The sequence below is a fragment of the Pan paniscus genome, chromosome 13, assembly GCF_029289425.2.
Source record: "Pan paniscus chromosome 13, NHGRI_mPanPan1-v2.0_pri, whole genome shotgun sequence".
NCBI lineage: Eukaryota > Metazoa > Chordata > Mammalia > Primates > Hominidae > Pan > Pan paniscus.
The window spans coordinates 135,302,118-135,320,210 of record NC_073262.2 but is presented as its reverse complement, the minus strand read 5'-3'; the positions used below and the strand labels follow the sequence as shown (position 1 = coordinate 135,320,210).

At 42.2% G+C, this 18,093-nt stretch overlaps 1 protein-coding gene across 20 annotated transcripts in view; it reads right to left on the bottom strand.

The window, feature by feature from the left end:
- The window catches only part of GIGYF2 (GRB10 interacting GYF protein 2), a 160,576-nt gene extending 143,197 nt beyond the window's left edge, over positions 1–17,379 (bottom strand). For 5 of the 20 annotated variants that reach the window (XM_008965731.5, XM_055109222.2, XM_055109218.2 and 2 more), the window contains exons 1-2: positions 17,236–17,324; positions 11,125–11,190 (exon numbers count right to left, since the gene is read on the bottom strand). The gene's annotated coding sequence lies outside the window, so the exon portion shown is untranslated. Of the gene's footprint in view, positions 1–11,124; positions 11,191–13,970; positions 14,041–17,235 lie in introns of all 20 variants that reach the window. The other 15 variants (XM_055109223.2, XM_055109224.2, XM_055109220.2 and 12 more) reach the window with 11 other exon arrangements.
- Positions 17,380–18,093: the final 714 nt, after the last annotated feature.

Genomic DNA, 18,093 nt, shown 5'->3' with positions numbered 1-18,093 from the left:
AGGGTGGAGAGTGGGAGGAGGGAGAGGATCAGGAAAAATAACTAATGGGTACTAATCTATACCACAAACCCCCATGACACGCATTTACCTATGTAACAAATCTGCACATGTACCCCTGAACATAAAAGTATTAAAATAGGAAAAAAAAAAAGATGCCAGACCTAAATATGATTTCCATTTACATGAATTTCTAGAAGACCCAAATATTAATCAATAAGTCACAGAAAACAGAACAGTGGTGGAGGAGGAAAAATGACTACAAAACAGCTGGGGGAAACTTCTGGGGATAATGAAAATGTTACATATCTTGATTACAGTAACAGTTACATCAGTGTGTGCATTTCTGAAAACTCATCAAAATGTACACTTAATGAGTATACTTAAAATAAAGGTATTTTATTGTATGTAAATTTTACCTCAGAAAAGTTCTTTTTTAAAAAGACTAAACTTACTAAAAGTAAATAGACTGCACCCCCCAAAAAAGCAATGTATTCCAAGACTAAGCTTTAATATTTTTTATGTTAAATTACCTTCTTTAAAGGTATTAAAACAGATGTTAAAGTTTTAGCTAAAACTTAAAACTGAAGAACATTATCTACAAATGTACTGTTGACACAGCACCCATTAGCCACATACATGTGGCTATGTAAAGTTAAATTAAGATTAACCAAAATTTTAAAATCAGTTCCTCGGTCCGGCATGGTGGCTCACGCCTGTAATCCCAGCACTTTGGGAGGCCGAGACGGGCGGATCACGAGGTCAGGAGATCAAAACCATCCTGGCTAACACAGTGAAATCCTGTCTCTACTAAAAAATACAAAAAAATTAGCCATGCATGGTGGTGGGTGCCTGTAGTCCCAGCTACTCTGGAAGCTGAGGCAGGAGAATGGCATGAACCCGGGAAGCGTAGCTTGCAGTGAGCCGAGATCGCGCCACTACACTCCAGCCTGGGTGACAGAGCGAGACTCCGTCTCAAAAAAAAAAAAGAAAAAAAAAAAATCAGTTCCTCAAGGGCACCAGGGGGAATAACTAACTTCACAGTGGACAAACCTAGCAAAGTATGAAGGTCAACATCAAGGATGATAAATCATGCTGACATATATACTCTTAATATGATGAAAATGACACTTTGTCATCTTCCTCTAAAAAATCCATAACCCCAGTCTAATCATGAAAAACATCAAATTCTAAAAGAGAGTCATTCTACAAAATAACTAGTACTCCTCAAACTTGTCAAGGTCATCAAAAACAAGGAAAGACAAGAGAAACTGTCATAGCTAAAGAAGCCTAAGGATGCATGACTAGGTATAACATGGTATCCTGGATGGAATTCTGAAACAGAAAAAGACACTAGGTACAATTAAGGAAATGTAAATAAATGAGGGACTTTAATTAATGACAATGTATCAACATTGGTTTATTAATTATAACAATGTACCATAGTAATGTAAGATGTTAATAACTGGAATTCCGCACTATCTTCTCAATTTTCTGTAAATCTACAATTGTTCTAAAAACTAAAGCCTATTATTAAAGAAAAAAAGTTAAAATTTAGAAGTTAAGGCCAGGCCCAGTGGCTCATGCCTGTAATCCCAGCACTTTGGGAGGCCAAAGTCAGCCGATCACTTGAGGTCAGGAGTTCAAGACCAGCTTGGCCAACATGGTGAAACCCTGTCTCTGCCAAAAAATACAAAAAATCAGTTGCACATGATGGCGGGTGCTTGTAATCCCAGCTATTCGGGAGGCTGAGGCTGGAGAATAGCTTGAACCCAAGAGGCGGTGGTTACAGTGAGCAGAGATCATGCCACTGCACTCCAGCCTGTGAAACAGAACAAGACTCCACTTCAAAAAAAAAAAAAAAAGAAGAAGTTTTTTCTACACTTTTTAAAAATGCAGTTCCTCAGTCACACCAGCTAGTAGCATCTCAAGTGCTCAACAGACACAACTGGCTAGTAGTTATAGTACTGGATGGTGGAGGTTCATAGAACCATTTTCTTCATAGCAGAAAATTATAACTCATCCTAACTTATAAACAAACTCTTATCTACTTAGCACTAAAAACTCAGTAATATCTAAAAACCTTCAGTGATATGTTTATTCCAAGTTCAAACACTTATGTTTTTAAATCGTTTTTTAAAAAATCAATGTAACATATATAAATGTAACATTGAAACGTGTTCCACTCCTCAAAGCAGCAGTTTACAAAGTACAATCTATGGACCTCCAAACTCTTTCAGGGCATCCATGATGTGTTTTTTTAATAATACTATTATAAACTACTATTGTGATCTCATTTGCTAGTTTGAGAATCTTCTATTGCAAAAACTAAAATATTATTTGCATTTTTCAATGTGTTGACACTTGCACAGACTGTGCAGTGATGGGGAAAACTGCTGGCACTATAGCATGACTGAAGTTAACTGCAACAAACTGTACCAGCAGTCACTATATTCTTCACTGCCATGTGGCATGTACTCATAAGAGAGAGGGGGGAAAAGCCACTTTTATTACGAATGCCCATGACGAGGGAATAAAAACTATTAATTGTATTAATCTTGATCCCTAGGAACACATCTTTTTAATATTCTACATGATGAAATGGGAAATATGCATTTCTACTGCATACAAAGTCATGTAGAAGGATATTTAATGCAATTGTTTTGGGTTACAAGCTCAACTAGCTGCTTTTTTTCACGGAACATAATTTTGACTTGAAAGAATAGCTGCACACAATATGGGTGTCCAGACTAGGATATGTAGCAGACTTTTTTTTTCAAAATGAATGAGACTTCAACAAAAACAATTCAGAGTACCTGTTGCCAATTATAAAATTTGACCTTTCAAGCAAAAATTGGAATTTTGGAAAGTTTCTATTCGTCACCATGAGTTAGAAAGTTTTCCAATATTTAAAGGCTTTTCTGATAAGTGCTGATTTCAATGAAAGTGATTTTTTGATACTGTATAATGTAAGATATCCATTCAACATGGAAGATAGACAAATGGAGTTTATATTTACAGAAGACAAACTATTGATATAACTCGGATTTCATATTGAAACTAACCTTTAAAAAAAAAAACTACTTGGTGATGCAGTGTTAAAGTAAAGCGATAAAAATTAAAAATACAAAAAAAGAAAAAAAACACTGCTGGTTGAATTTTAGTGTAATATCAAAGAATATCTGCAATTATCTGTAAAAGCTATTGAAATTCTATTACAACTATATATATATATGTATATATATATACATCATTGTGAGGATAATTTTCCTTCATATACTTCAACCAAAGTAATAAATAGCAACAGACTGAATGCAGAAGTAAATATAACCCAGTTGCCTTCTATAAAGCAAGACATAAAAGAAATCTGTAAAAAGGTAAAACAATGCCAATTTTATCAACACATTTTTAGAAATGTTTTAGAAAATAGGTATGTCATATTAAAAATATATTTATGTTAGCATGTAATGAGTTTGTTATTTTTAAATGAACTAATACTTTTTAGATTTCTTGATATGATAGATATAACTAAAAAACCAAAAGCTCTTTGGGGCCCTCAATAACTTTTAAGAGGGTAAAGAGATCCTAAGATCAAACAGTTGATTAACATCTACCTCAGAGAAAGAAGAAAAAATGACAAAGCCTGGGCAACATGGTGAAACCCTACCTCTATAAAAAAATACAAAAAAAAAAAAAAAAAAAGATTAGCCAGGCATGGTGGCACGCCTGGAGTCCCAGCTACTCAGGAGGTACAGGTGGGAGGATAGGCAGAGGTTTCAGGGAGCCAAGACTACACCACCACACTTGAGTCTGGGTGACTGACCAAGACACTGTCTTTAAAAAAAAAAAAAAATTAACAAATAAAAAACACATAAATAAACTTAAAACATACATACATACCCTAGAGAGCATATCAAAGGGCATACAATATCACTGACAATAAGAACACCAAGATCTGGCCAAGCGCAGTGGTTCACACCTGTAATCCCAACACTTTGGGTGGCTGAGGTGGGTGGATCACCTGAGGTCAGGAGTTCGAGACCAGCCTGGCCAACATAGTGAAACCCTGTCTCTACTAAAAATACAAAAAGTTAGCCGGACATGGTAATGGGTGCCTGTAATCCCACCTACCTGGGAGGCTGAGGCAGGAGAATCGCTTGAACCCAGGAGACGGAGGTTGCAGTGAGCCGAGAATCGCACCACTGCACTCCAGCCAGGGAAACAAGAGCGAAATTCCGTCTCCAGAAAAAAAAAAAAAAAAAAAGAACACCAAGATCCAAAATGTGACACTTATTCAAAAAGTATCTAGTGTTTTCAAACTGTACATTTTCCAAGGACAGAAAGACTTTTCACATTTTGGATTTTACTTAAATGATTGTTTGACTGCCTCTCTCACTAGGCTGTAAAGCCTATGAAGACAGAACAATATGTGTTTTGCTCAACCACCAGGGCTAGTCCAGCACCTGGCACAAGGCAATCATTAAACATTTGCTGGGTTTAAATTTTTTTAAAGACAAAAGACCCACAGACAGAACTCACTGACATGTCTATTCAAAACGCACAAAGATGGCTGGTATGGTAGCTGATACCTGTAATCTCAAGCATTTTGGGAGGCCAAGGTGGGAGGACTGCTTGAGGCTAGGAGTTCTAAACCAGCCTAGGTAACATAGCGAGATCCCCTCTTAAAATAACTTTTTAGGCCAGGCGCGGTGGCTCACACCTGTAATCCCAGCACTTTGGGAGGCCGAGACAGACGGATCACAAGGTCAGGAGATCGAGACCATCCTGGCTAACATGGTAAAACCCCATCTCTACTAAAAATACAAAAAATTAGCTGGGCATGGTGGCGGGTGCCTGTAGTCCCAGCTCCTCTGGAGGCTGAGGCAGAAGAATGGCATGAACCCGGGAGGCAGAGCTGAGATCACGCCACTGCACTCCAGCCTGGGCGACAAAGCAAGACTCCATCTCAAATAAATAAATAAATATATAACTTTTTAAAAATCAGCTGGAGCCCAGGCACAGTGGCTCAGATCTCTAATCCCAGCACTTTGAGAAGCCAAGGCGGGAGGATCACTTGAGCCCAGGAGTTCAAGACCAGGCTTAAGGCTTCACCTCTACAATTTTTTTTCCTCCAAGACAGAGTCTTGCTCTGTTGCCCAGGCTGGAGTGCAGTGGTGCAATCTCGGCTCACTGAAACCTCTGCCTCCCGGGTTCAAGGGATTCTCCTGCCTCAGCCTCCCAAGTAGCTGGGATTATAGGCCCGCACCACCACACCCGGCTAATTTTTATATTTTTAGTAGAGACGGGGTTTCACCATGTTGGCCAGGCTGGTCTTGAACTCTTGACCTCGTGATCCGCCGGCCTCAGCCTCCTAAAGTGTGGGGATTACAGGCAAGAGCCACCGCGCCCGGCCTCTATGAAAAAATTTTAAAAAGTAAAATGCAATAAAAATTGGCTTGGTGTGATGGTCCGCGCGTATAGCCCCAGTTACTTTGGAGGCTGAAGCCCGAGAATCACTTTAGCTCAGGAGTTCTAGGCTGCAGCAAGCTGCCTGCATGACAGAGCAAGACCCTGTATCTAAAAAGAAAACCCAATTTAAAAGATGAAATTTTGCAATCAAAATTTACCTACTTACATAGTAATAGCAATCATAAAAGCCACCATTCACTGAGAGCCTACTTAATGCATGCCAGGTATTATATTTAGATTTTTCATTGATACAATAACCACAGGACATACTTTACAGATAAGGATAGTTAGGCTCCAAAAGGTTAACCTGTCTAAAGTTACATGTAACAAGTAACTTTTTTTTCTTTTTTTGGAATGGAGTCTCACTCTGTCACCCAGACTGGAGTGCAGTGGTGCAACCTCAGCTCACTGCAACCTCCACCTCCCAGGTTCAAGAGATTCTGATGCCACAGCCTCCCGCGTAGCTGGGATTACAGGTGCCCACCACCAACATCCAGCTAATTTTGGTATTTTTAGTAGAGATGGGGATTCCCCATGTTGCCCAGGCTGGTCCCGACTCTTGACCTCAGGTGATCCACCCACCTCGGCTTCCCAAAGTGCTGGGATTACAGGTGTGAGCCACCACACCTGGCCAGAAAAAAAATTTCTTTTTTTTTGAGACAGAGTCTCATTCTGTCACCCAGGCTGGAGTGCAATGGGAGGATCACTTGAGCCTGGGAGGCAGAGGCTGCAGTGAGGCTGTAGTTAGGACTACAGGCCCATGCCACCATGCCCAGCTACTTTTTTTTTTTTTTTTTAAAGAAATGAGGTTTTGCCATGTTGCCCAGGCTGGTCTCCAACTCCTGGACTCAAGCAATTCACCTGCCTCAGCCTTGCAAGTGCTGGAATTACAGATGTTAGCCACTGCACCTGGCCAAGTGACAAAAGATCAAACCCACACCTCACTGTTCAAAAGCCCTCAAGCTTTTCACTACATATTGATATGGTACTCAATATTGCTTTTTTTTTCCAGTTCCTTGCAATTTTCAGAGGAATTCATTTTGTACAATGTCACTTTTCTTTCCCTTTCTCAATCTCCCATTCTGTTCACTGTCCCCAAACTCCCACCCCCTTGCACCACACAATTAAACAACATAGTCTGCCCTCAATTAAGGAAGAGTGTATGTTCTTATAATACATTATGGGAAACTTCATTAATAAAGGTGCAAATACTGGACATGGAGGCTCATGCCTGTAATCCTAGCACTTTGGGAGACCAAGGCGGGAGGATAGCTTGAGTCCAGGAGTTCAAGACCAGCCTGGGCAACATGGCAAAAACCAGTCTCTACAAAAATAGAAAAATTAGCCATGTGCAGTGGTGTATGCCTGTACTCCTATACTCAGGAGGCTGAGGTGGGAGGATCACCTGAGCCCGAGAAGGTCGAGGCTGCAGTGAGCTGTGACTACACCACTGCACTGCAGCCTGAGGGACAGAGCAAGACCTTGTCTCAAAAAAAATATTTTTTTTAATTAAAAAAAAAATACAAAAAGGCTGGGAATGGTGGCTCACACCTATAATCCTAGCACTTTGGGAGGCCAAGACAGGTGGATCACCTGAGGTCAAGAGTTCGGGACCAGCCTGGCCAACATGGTGAAACCCAGTCTCTACTAAAAATACAAAAATTAGCCAGGCATGGTGGCACGCACCTGTAATCCCAGCTACTAGGGAGGCTGAGGCAGGAAAATCGCTTGAACCCAGTGGGTGGAGGTTGCGGTGAGCCAAGATGGCGCCACTTCACTCCAGCCTGGATGAAAGAGCGAAACTCTGTCTCAAAAAAAAAAAAAAATTCCCAATGGTAGAAGTAATACAAAAAGCTAAGAAGAGGGTCAGATTCCAGATCTAAAGTAAGGCTCTCTGATTCACTGATCTTGCAGGATGGCTGCTAATCCAGTTACACTGAAGACATCTGGTCATGGTTTGGGCAGCATCACACATCAGTTCCCAAGAAACTGATCATGAGAGCCCGTGGATATGGCTACTCTTTAAGACCTAAGCCATGATTTATCAAGTAGAAAGTACCAAGACAATTCCTTGTCAGTCTGTACAACCAAATTCTTGTTGTACAGGAGGAATTTTAAACCTCACAAACTTCTGCCAATTCCTTGTCAGTCTGTATAACCAAAGGACCAATAATGAAGAGACCAGAGCTCCCAAGACTTCCTCCTGGCCCAGGAGAACTTGAATAAAAGGCGCTTTGTTCCCGAAGAAGATACTAGCCACAATATCACTACAGGAAGAAAACGTATTGCTATTACTATCATTCTTCCTACTGTTTCTGAACAATATAAACATTTCTCCTTCTCCTTTCTTCCTCCTTTTAGTGAAAAGAATAAAATTAGCAAAACCAAAATATTTTAGGAAAAATTACAATGCCATCAACATTGCCACATCATTTGAGAATTTTACCATAAGCCATTTTTTCCACAGAGGGATTCCCTAGATCCTGTGAAAAAAAAATTTTTTTTTTTTTTTTTTGAGACAAGGTCTTGCTCTGTTACCCAGGTAGGGATGCAGTGGTGCAATCACGGCTCAGTACAGCCTCAAACTCCCAGGCCTAAGGGAGCCTCCCAAGTAACTGGGACCAAGGCATGCATTACCACACCGAGCTAATTATTTATTTTTATTTATTTATTTATTTATTTTTTGAGACAGAGTCTTGCTCTGTCACTCAGGCTGGAGTGCAGTGGCTCAATCTCGGCTCACTGCAGCCTCCACCTCTCTTGTTCAAGAGATTATGTTCTGTCTCAGCCTCCCAAGTAGCTGAGACTACAGGCACGTGCCACCACACCCGGCTAATTTTTGTATTTTTAGTAGAGACAGGGTTTCGCCATGTTGGTCAGGCTGGTCTCAAACTCCTGACTTCAAGTGATCCGCCTGCCTCGGCCTCCCAAAGGGATGGGATTACAGGCGTGAGCCACCACGCCCAGCCAAACTTTTTTATTTTCATAGAGACATGATCTCCCTATGTTTCCCAGACTAGTTTTGAACTCCTGGGCTCAAGTGATCCTCCAGACTCAACCTCCCAACATGCTGGGATTACGGATGTAAGCCACGCTGTGCTCAGCCCGTGACAATTTTACACAAATTATGCAGAAATCCTTTTAAACCTCACAAAGCTCTGCATATGTCTTATGTCAACACCCAGATTTAAGAAAATGTACAATATGAGAAAGAACTCTTCTACCTTAAAAATGAATTCAGCTACAATCTGCTAAAAACAACCCTGGCTGAAAAAAAGTAACATAAGTCACATCTGTGGGCTGTCATTAGACATATCACTCATTAATAAATCACTTTTATTAATTCCTAGCCTTTGCATCAAAAATCTAGACATACTAATATAGCAAAATGTAAGTAATGAAATATTAGTTAAGCAATTAGATGTCACCAAGTATATATGAGCTATAAACAATAATAAACGGGCTGGGTGTGGTGGCACATGCCTGTAATCCCAGCACTTTGGGAAGCCGAGGTAAGTGGATCACCTGAGGTCGGGAGTTCCAGACCAGCCTGGCCAACATGGTGAAACCCTGTCTCTACTAAAAATACAAAAAATTAGCCGGGTGTGGTAGCACACACCTGCAATCCCAGCTACTCGGGAGTCTGAGGCAGGAGAATCGCGTGAACCCAGGAAACAGAGGTTGCAGTGAGCCAAGATCGTGCTATTGCACTCCAGCCTGGGCAACAAGAGTGAAACTCCATCTCAAAAAATAAAAATAAAGGCCACACACGGTGGCTCACGCCTGTAATCCCAGTACTTTGGGAGGCCGAGGCGGGCGGATAACCTGAGGTCGGGAATTTGAGACCTGCCTGACCAACATGGAGAAACCCTGTCTCTACTAAAAATACAAAATTAGCGGGGTGTGGTGGCGCATGCCTGTAATCCCAGCTACTCGGGAGGCTGAGGCAGAACTGCTTGAGCCCAGGAGGCGGAGGGTGCGGTGAGCTGAGATCACGCCATTGTGCTCCAGCCTCGGCAGCAAGAGTGAAACTCTGTCTCAACAAAAATAAAAAAATAAAAATAAATACACAGGACTTCAAAATGTTCCATTAAAAAAGTTTGCTTTAGTATTATCTAATAATTCTGGAATACAAAAATGTATTATTCCAAAAGTTTATACTGTCTCACTGATCCTTTCCCAAAAGTAACGGTCCCCACTACTACTCTAATAATGTGAATAGAGTCTATGAAGTTGGACCTTGCGAATTCTATATGGCTTCCTAATACTCAAGTGTAGCTTAATACTATAAAAAATATCCAGAAGTTAAAATTTATAAAAAACAATCAATGGAAATAACCAATGAAATTTTCCACATGAAACTTCTCCTTTGCTTATGTCTGCTTGCTAAACCTTTACCCAGCCACTCCTCTGAACCTCCAAAACCAAGAATTTTCGTTTAAAAACTGCACTAAGAAGTCCATGTGTGGTGGCTCACACCTGTAATCCCAGCACTTTGGGAGGCAAAGGCGGGTGGATCACTTGGGCCCAGAAGTTCAACACCAGCCTGGCCAACATGGCAAAACCCCATTTCTACTAAAAATTAGCTGGGTGTGGTGGCGAATACCTGTAATCTCAGCTACTCAGGAGGCTGAGGCACGAGAATCACTTGAACCTGGGAGGCAGAAGCTGCAGTGAGCTGACATCATGCCACTGCACTCCAGCCCAGGCGACAGAGCAACACTCTGTCTAAAAAACAAACAAACAAACAAAAAACAGCACTAATAAATTTCAACAAGAATGCTTGGTGAGACCTACTGGCCTCGTTCACCAAAAGATAGATAGGCATGTATGTTAACTCTTTAGAACAGATAAATCAAAACCGCAGAGCCATACACAGGACATTTTCCTAGAATGCTAGAAAAGGAAAAAGAAGCTTCTCTGGGAGTCCACCTAGAACAGTCACCATTCTACCTTCTCTGAGACCTGCCCCTACCATTAGGAGTGGGACCTTTCAGCTAACTGTGCTTGCACTTCTAGACTCCAACCCTATGTCCATAACTAATGTGATCAATGACAAAGAACTGAACCAAGTTCAACCAGCCAAATTTCCCCCTCCCAAGAATCTGAAATGTGAACACTGTGCTAGCATCAATTGGCTACTGGCACTAGAGCCTAAGTTCATATGTGGCTCCAAGAATTAAGTGGCCATTTGCTACCATGAGTTTGTGTTCGTTAAAGCAGAAAAGGTCAGACAGCACAAATACAATTAAAGCAGGACAAAAAGAGACAAGAGAGGACACTGGCCAGCTGGTAAAAAAGTGCTATCTACAAGTACTATGGCTCCTGAAAGCTTCCCAGTTTCTGGTTCATGTCCCTCATGAAGTCAACTGCTCTTTGGTTCTTTACAGTACTCCTGCCTCCAAAGCATTCCTCCTTGTTTCTTGCCAACAAAAAATTATTATGACAGTTTAAGACACAAATTCACACCAGGGTCAATGCAGAAAGGGTATATTACTCTTACTGTTCATAAAGGATCTGACAGGCACCAGGGAAGAAGTTTCTTCTCACTACCCAAAACCTCAGGAGAAATAATAGGGCAAAAATAACTAAAACCTAAAAGCAGAAATTACCTATTTGCAAAAGCCCTCAGGCTTTGTGCTTCCCTTCCACACTTACCTGTTCAAAAATTCTGCTGGTTCACAGCAGGAGATTTGAGCAGACTTTGTTCAGATCCTTTTAACGCTGTAAATAATAAAAATATTAATATAAATCACCCAGCAACCTCTTAGGAAACTTTAAAAGTACAATCTTTCATCATAAATATACTTTGCAGAAAATGGCTTCCAAACCTTGTTAAAAGAGTAGATCACCTGGTGTATTTATAAACTAGGTTCCCTAACATCTAGAAAGTCTCAGTAGTTCTACAGTGGGACTGAAAACTATATTTTTTAACAAAAGTCCTAAGTGATTCTTATGAAGCTGTCAAATGAAGACCACCATGGGGTTTCAGGGAAGTCATTATTTGGGGTTTTCATTCAAAACCCCATTATAGGGACTTGGTATTAACTTTTAAAACCTACTGCCAGGCACAGTGGGTCATGCCTGTAATCCTAACACTTTGGAAGGCCAAGGCCGGTGATCGATTGAGCCCAGGAATTCAAGACCAGCCTGGGCAACATGGCAAAACCCCACCTCTACAAAAATTAGCCAGGCATGGTGGCACATGCCTGTAGTCCCAGCTACTCGGGAAGCTGAGGTAGGAGGATCACCTGAGCCCAGGGAGGTCAAAGCTGCAGCGAGCTGCAACTGTACCACTGCACTCCAGCCTGGGTGACAGAGTGAGACCTTATCTCAAAAAATATATATCTAACAGAAAAACAAAAGCCGCATCACAGCAATATGCATCCTATGCAAATAATCACTGAGCCCTCAGAAATATGATCATTGCCAAAATATCCAGGGAGCAAAGCTCCAAGTGTGCAAAATCACAACCTGCCTTTAATGCTCTGTTGGGGCAATATCTTAAAAATCCACAAGTTTGTGATATTCCAAGTGACAAGAGTGAATTGAAGTATAGTATCTTCAAATAGTTTCTTGGCTAAAATCAAATGATGCTTTACTGCTACCAACAAGTCAAAGAACAATAATTAACAATTAAAGTTGACAATTTCATTAACTACAGGAAAGCAACTAGATAGAGACAGATAGAGTTTTTTTTCTTTTTTTTTTCTTTTTTTGGAGACAGAGTCTCGTTCTGTTGCCCAGGCTGGAGTGCAGTGGCACGATCTGGGCTCAAGGCAACCTCCGCCTCCCAGGTTCAAGCAAGTCTCCTGCCTCAGCCTCCCGAGAAGCTAGGATTACAAGTGTGCACCACCATGCCCAGCTAATTTTTGTATTTTTAGTAGACACAGGGTTTTGCCATGTTGGCCAAGCTGGTCTCAAATTCCTGACTTCAAGTGATCCGCCCACCTCGGCCTCCCAGAGTGCTGGGATTACAGGCATGGCCCACTGCACCCAGCCAGTTATTTTCAAAATGGGGTCTTGCTTTGTTCCCTCAGCTGGAGTGTAGTGGTACAATCAGAGCTCACTGTAGCCTTGACCTCCTGGGCTCAGCCTCCTGAGTAGCTGTGACTACAGGCGTGCACCACCATACTCAGCTAATTTTTTAAAAATCTTTTTTAGAGATGGGGGTCTCCCTCTGTTGCCCTGGATGGTCTCATGGCTCAAGTGATCCTCCTACCTCAGCCTCCCAAAGTGCTGGGATTATAGGTGTAAACTACTGCACCCAGCCAAAGAAGAGTTTATTATCCATTTCTTCTTCCCTTTCCTCCTGCCCTTAAAAAATTACACAGTTCAGTGGGTAAAGTTGGATGACCTTTGGACATTATAACATGGCTACTTTTTTTGCAAAATTAAATCAGAAGTGGATGTGACTTTCTCAAATTGCATTCTTGGTGGGGCACAGTGGCTCATGCCTATAATCTCAACACTTTGGGAAGCTGAAGCGGGAGTATCACTTGAGACCAGAGGTTTAAGACCAGCCTAGGCAACATAGTGAGACCCCATCTCTACAAAAAATATTGGCCAGATGTGGTGGCATGGACCTATAATCCCAGTTACTTAGGAGGCTGAGGTAGGAGGATGGCTTGAGCCTGGGAGATTGAGGTTACAGTCAGCGGTGATTGCACCGCTGCCCTCCAGCCTAGGTGACAGAGCAAGACCCTGTCTTTTTTGGAGAAAGTCTTGCTCTATCACCTAGGCTGGAGCACAGCGGTGCAATCACGGCTCACTGCAACCCCAAACCCCCAGGAGACAGGGTCTTGATCTATCACAGGCTGTAGTGAGCCAAGATCAGGCCGCTGCACTGTAGCCTGAGCAACACAGTGAGATTCCATCTCAAATAATAATAATAATTAAGCTTAATGAAACCCCATAGTTAACAAGAAAATATAAAATTGTGTTCCTTATTTACTTAAAGTATGGAAGTATGTAATACTTTGAAATACTTTTATAAAATGAAGTTTGGTCAATTAAGAGAACATTCTTTGTTTTTCAAACCTCTCTCTGCTTTCAACCTCACACAAAACTATAGGCAATTCAATAAAGGTATCACTTTACATTCCTACATAATTAATTTAGTATATTTCTCATTCATCTGAGAGCATGAATAAAATGTAAAAACAATATTTGGTCAAGAAACACTGCAATGCTAACTATAAGCAAGTTTATACATGAAATAAAAATCTCTAGTTTTAAAGAGATGTAATTTTTCAAAGTATTAAAAATGAATGGAAACTCTAGGACTTTTTAATCTTATTTTAAACTTCTATTTCTTTTTCATTTTATATATTTTTCCTTTTATTCTTAAATACTCTCCCATGCAAAAACCATAGGACTTTATCACCACAAAACCCTAGTGGGAATCAAGCAGTGAAAAAAAGCTTGAGTTCAGACTTTTACAACAATGACCAAACAATATGCCATGGTAATTTAAACTGAAGGAAAATGGACATTTAACTTGCCTCTAAGAGACCTGGGTTAACACCAACATAGGCTGTAGATTCAACCTAATGAGACTGGTCCCACTATAATCTATAAGAAATAGAATAAAACAGAAAGTATGGGAAATTTAATCAGCAGGGGCTAATGGAGAACTGCAAACAAAGTCAGAATTTGAAAATGGCACAAGTCAAAGATCCTACAGAAGGGCAATCATAAAAGCGACAGTAGTAATCTTTTTACCCAAAAAGGTTCTCCCAGATAGCAATCACTATCAACAGTGTCATCTTCCAATGTGAAGGTCAACAAAAACAGAAGAGACAATATGGAGTATTAAAATGCAGAGTCATGAAAACAAATGAGCTGATATGACATCAAAGACATAATTTGGAAATGTCATTTCAAAAACACAATAGAAAAACAAGAGGAAGAAAGGCAATTAGTTAAAACACTACCTCATCACTACCATCACTATGCCTCCCTTTTAGCCAAGGAGTTGCATTCACACACTGACCTTGTAATTTCCATCTTCTCATGATTTTGAGGCAAACCTACTCCAAAGTGTTTTTCACATATGCATCTCACCAGCAAAAGCATTTCAAAACCAAAATATTAAAATTCCTCAGCTGAACTAAAATGAAAGAGGACATTTATGAAAGCTCAGTAAAAAGAATATGGAGATAAACTGGAAGGAAATCAGAAAATGTTTTTTGCAAAAAAATATGTCTATTAAGTATCAGACTAGAGAACTAGTCTGAAAGGTAAAAGTGGAGGAATAAAAAACTCAGCACAAAAAGTTCTACACGTGTAAAATGTAAAGGATACACACATGAATTAGAGGAAGAGTCTCCGGGCTGGACAGCACAGTATTAAGAAAAATTCTTTACCAACCAGATTAAGGATAATTTGAGTTAATACATTGTTTCCACCTTTCTTCCTGGTATGTTCCTTAATCATGTGTCTAAATGTGAAAGGAAAATTTCTAATTTCCCTACATTTTCAAATATCCTGAAATCTCCAAAGAGCCTCCTTCTTGTAAAGCAATTGCTTTTGAAAAGTACTTTCAAGCAGTTTATCATCAATCTCATTTTAAAACGTTTACTTTTGAGAAAGATAATTCATTATAATTTCCTGAAATATTGAGCATCCTAAATTTTTCCAAATTAGCGGATGGGGAGGGGAGTTAAGGGGGTTGGGGAGGCTGGCTGCTGGCCCAAATTTCCAGAATCTGATTTCCCTTTCCAAGAATCACAAGAGATAAGAAAAAAGAATTCAGGATAGCAAATAATCCATCTCATCTTAGTACCAAACAGTAAGTACACACATCTCCCACCAGTCTCCCACTCACCCTAGCCTCTCAGCCTAGGCTAGCCTCCATGCTTTTCCCGGTCTACTCCTGAATCGCTCCTAAGCTTTTGTCTCTGGGTCTTTGCTCTTGCTGCTCCCTAGCCTAGAGCACTTTTACCCCAGTATAGCTAAAGAAACAGCACCTTCACCTCTGTTGGGTTTTTCCTCCAGTGTTAGCTTCTCCATGAGGCCTTCTCAGGGCACTTAAGATTAACCCCTCCCCAAACCCCTATTATTCTATCTCCCTGACTCATTTTTTTCTTTCACATCGCTTACCACTACATCAAGTATTTTACCTATTTATCTGTCTAGAAATGAATTCCATACAGACAGGAATTGTTTGGTCTGTTTTGCTCCCAGTACTTAACAGTGTAGTAAGTGCTCAACAGGGTATCTGTCAAATAAATGAATGTATGAATGAATAAACAAATGAATGGGAGCACATGGTTCCTTCTCCCTCCCCAGCCTCAAGAGTCTCAAATGCTGTCAGGTACCACAAAGTCATGAAGCCCTCTCCTTTCTGGTGAAGCACTACCATCACCAGTGTATTCCTTGATGTTAAATTTCGAAAGAAACATCATGTGACATTTTTCCAGTTACGTGCCACTTTTAAATACTTTTCTAGTGTCCTCTTCTGATGTCAACATCTGATGTAAAAGCAAAGTACATATTCCAGTTTGAGCACATCAGAAACTGCTACACCAACTAGTAAAACACGTAAAACCATCAATGAATAAGAGAAAGTATTTGTGTTCTAGGCAAAATGGACAAAATAAGGCCAAAGCTACAAATATTAGAAGGATCAAAATTAATGTACAGAAAGAATGACAAAATTTTTTTTTCTAAGCTAGGAAGTCATTTGATTCTAAAAAGGAAATACTATATAAGGAAAGAATACCTTCCCCAGGCACAACATTGGGAATCAAAACTGCCTTAATTCAATGTATGTAGCTCTAGAAAGGAAGCTGTTCACAGCTTCTAGCCCCATACTCAATTTCTTGCAAGTTAAACTGGAATACTTACCTTTCTTACAGAGAGACTACGTGTGTTTAAGTGCTTTGACTTGCAGGAAAACGAAAACAACAAAATAAAAAACACAGTACTAAATAATTAACTGCAAAGCAACGTTATTGCTTCCCAAACACGGTCATACGCTCTGCTTCTTTCATGCCCCCATTCCCTGTTCGCTTGATTTATGTTTCAGTCGCAAAACAAGTATTCAGAGTGCTTTTGGAAACTGCTGACACTTAAGGATAATGCCCATTTCAACCTGATGTGAACATTTGGGTCCCCAAGGCTGCCATGGGCTCTACTTTCCCAGCCTCGGTCCCAAGGTTCCGATCATGGTGGCTGCACCTCGCCTCAGGCCTGGTCCAGACCCAGTACTCTCGCCACGGAAGGAGTCTCCTCCGTCCAGATGCTCTGTGGGGAAGGCAGGAGCGCGCCTCCCAGGGACCAGGTGTGGACAGGAGAGCCGGCAGGAGCAGCTGTCTGGCCGCAGCAGCTGTTACCGGGCCACCCCGAGACTGGGCGGGTGTCTGGCCCGGAGAAGCAAGCAGAGGAAGGCGAGCCCTCCAGCTCCGAGCAAGCCGGCCTGACACTGCCCACCCCACAACCCTCCTGCCTTGTTCGGCTTCCCTCGCAACGCCAAGAGGCCCTGGCCTAGGGGCTCCTCGGCTCCTCGCGGCCGTGACGCGCCAGGGCCCTCAGCGCCCCTCGCCCAGGAGGAGGCTCCCTCCGGCCCTGCACCTGACCTGTCCCGTCGCCTGACGGCCCAAGCCGGCCGGAGCGGCCTGTGGGTGTCCATGCGGCCGGGCCAGCTCGGGCAGGAGGGGCAGGGGCGCGAGCGCGGACCGGAGACACAGGCGGCCCGGGACGCGGCGGCGGGGCCGGGGCGCGGAGCAGAGCCGGGCAGGGGAGCGACACGGAATGGCTGGTTACCTGCGGTCCGGGACAGGGAGTCTCAGAACCCCAGTCAGTCCTCAGCCTCAACAACACAAGATGGCCGACACGTCGCCACGCACGTCACGTGACCGCGCTCCCGCTCCGCCACGCCCCCTGCTCCGCCCCCGCCCCTTCCCGCTTCCCTCCCCACTCTCCAGTCTCCCACGACATCCTTCCTTTCCGCCACCACCCGCCCCTCTGCCCAGACACGCCCCTGCCCGAGACCCGGATGAAAGGTTGGAAGAGGGCGGGGCCGTGGCAGTGCGCAGGCTCCCGCTGACCCCTTGGCAGCAGCCGGGTACCTGCCCTTGAGTTGAGTGGTGTTGGTGTCCAAGGTTGGGCCCGGACCAGGCACCCTGTGACTCACTGTCCTGTACGCCCAGAGCTCTTTTGCAGTTCAAAAGCCTCTGCATCACTTGCGGGCTGGTTTTCCAAATTAGAACTTTTCCACAGCTTTTAGTCCGGCATTTTTCTTCGCAGTTGCCATCCTAGAGCCAATGGGAAAGCCGCAAAAGGTGAAATTCAAAGCAGTTTCTCTACTTGTTAACAGTTCTGGTAGAACTGGGAATTCATTCCAGAGTGTTGTACTGGGACAGCTGGAAAGGACTTGAGAGCTCTGATTCCTTCCTAGGACATCTGGGGCTATAACCCTTTTACCTAGAGATGAACTATTTTGGAATTGACAGATAAAATACAAGACACCCAGCAATATTTGGGGCACACACTGAAAAACCGTTGTTTTTCTGAAATTCAAATTTAATTGGGCGTCCTGTGTTTGCTAAATCTAGCAACTCTATCCTTAGGCATCCCATTCTTGCCTGTGTCTCCAACTTCTTCCTTCCTACAGGATCCTTC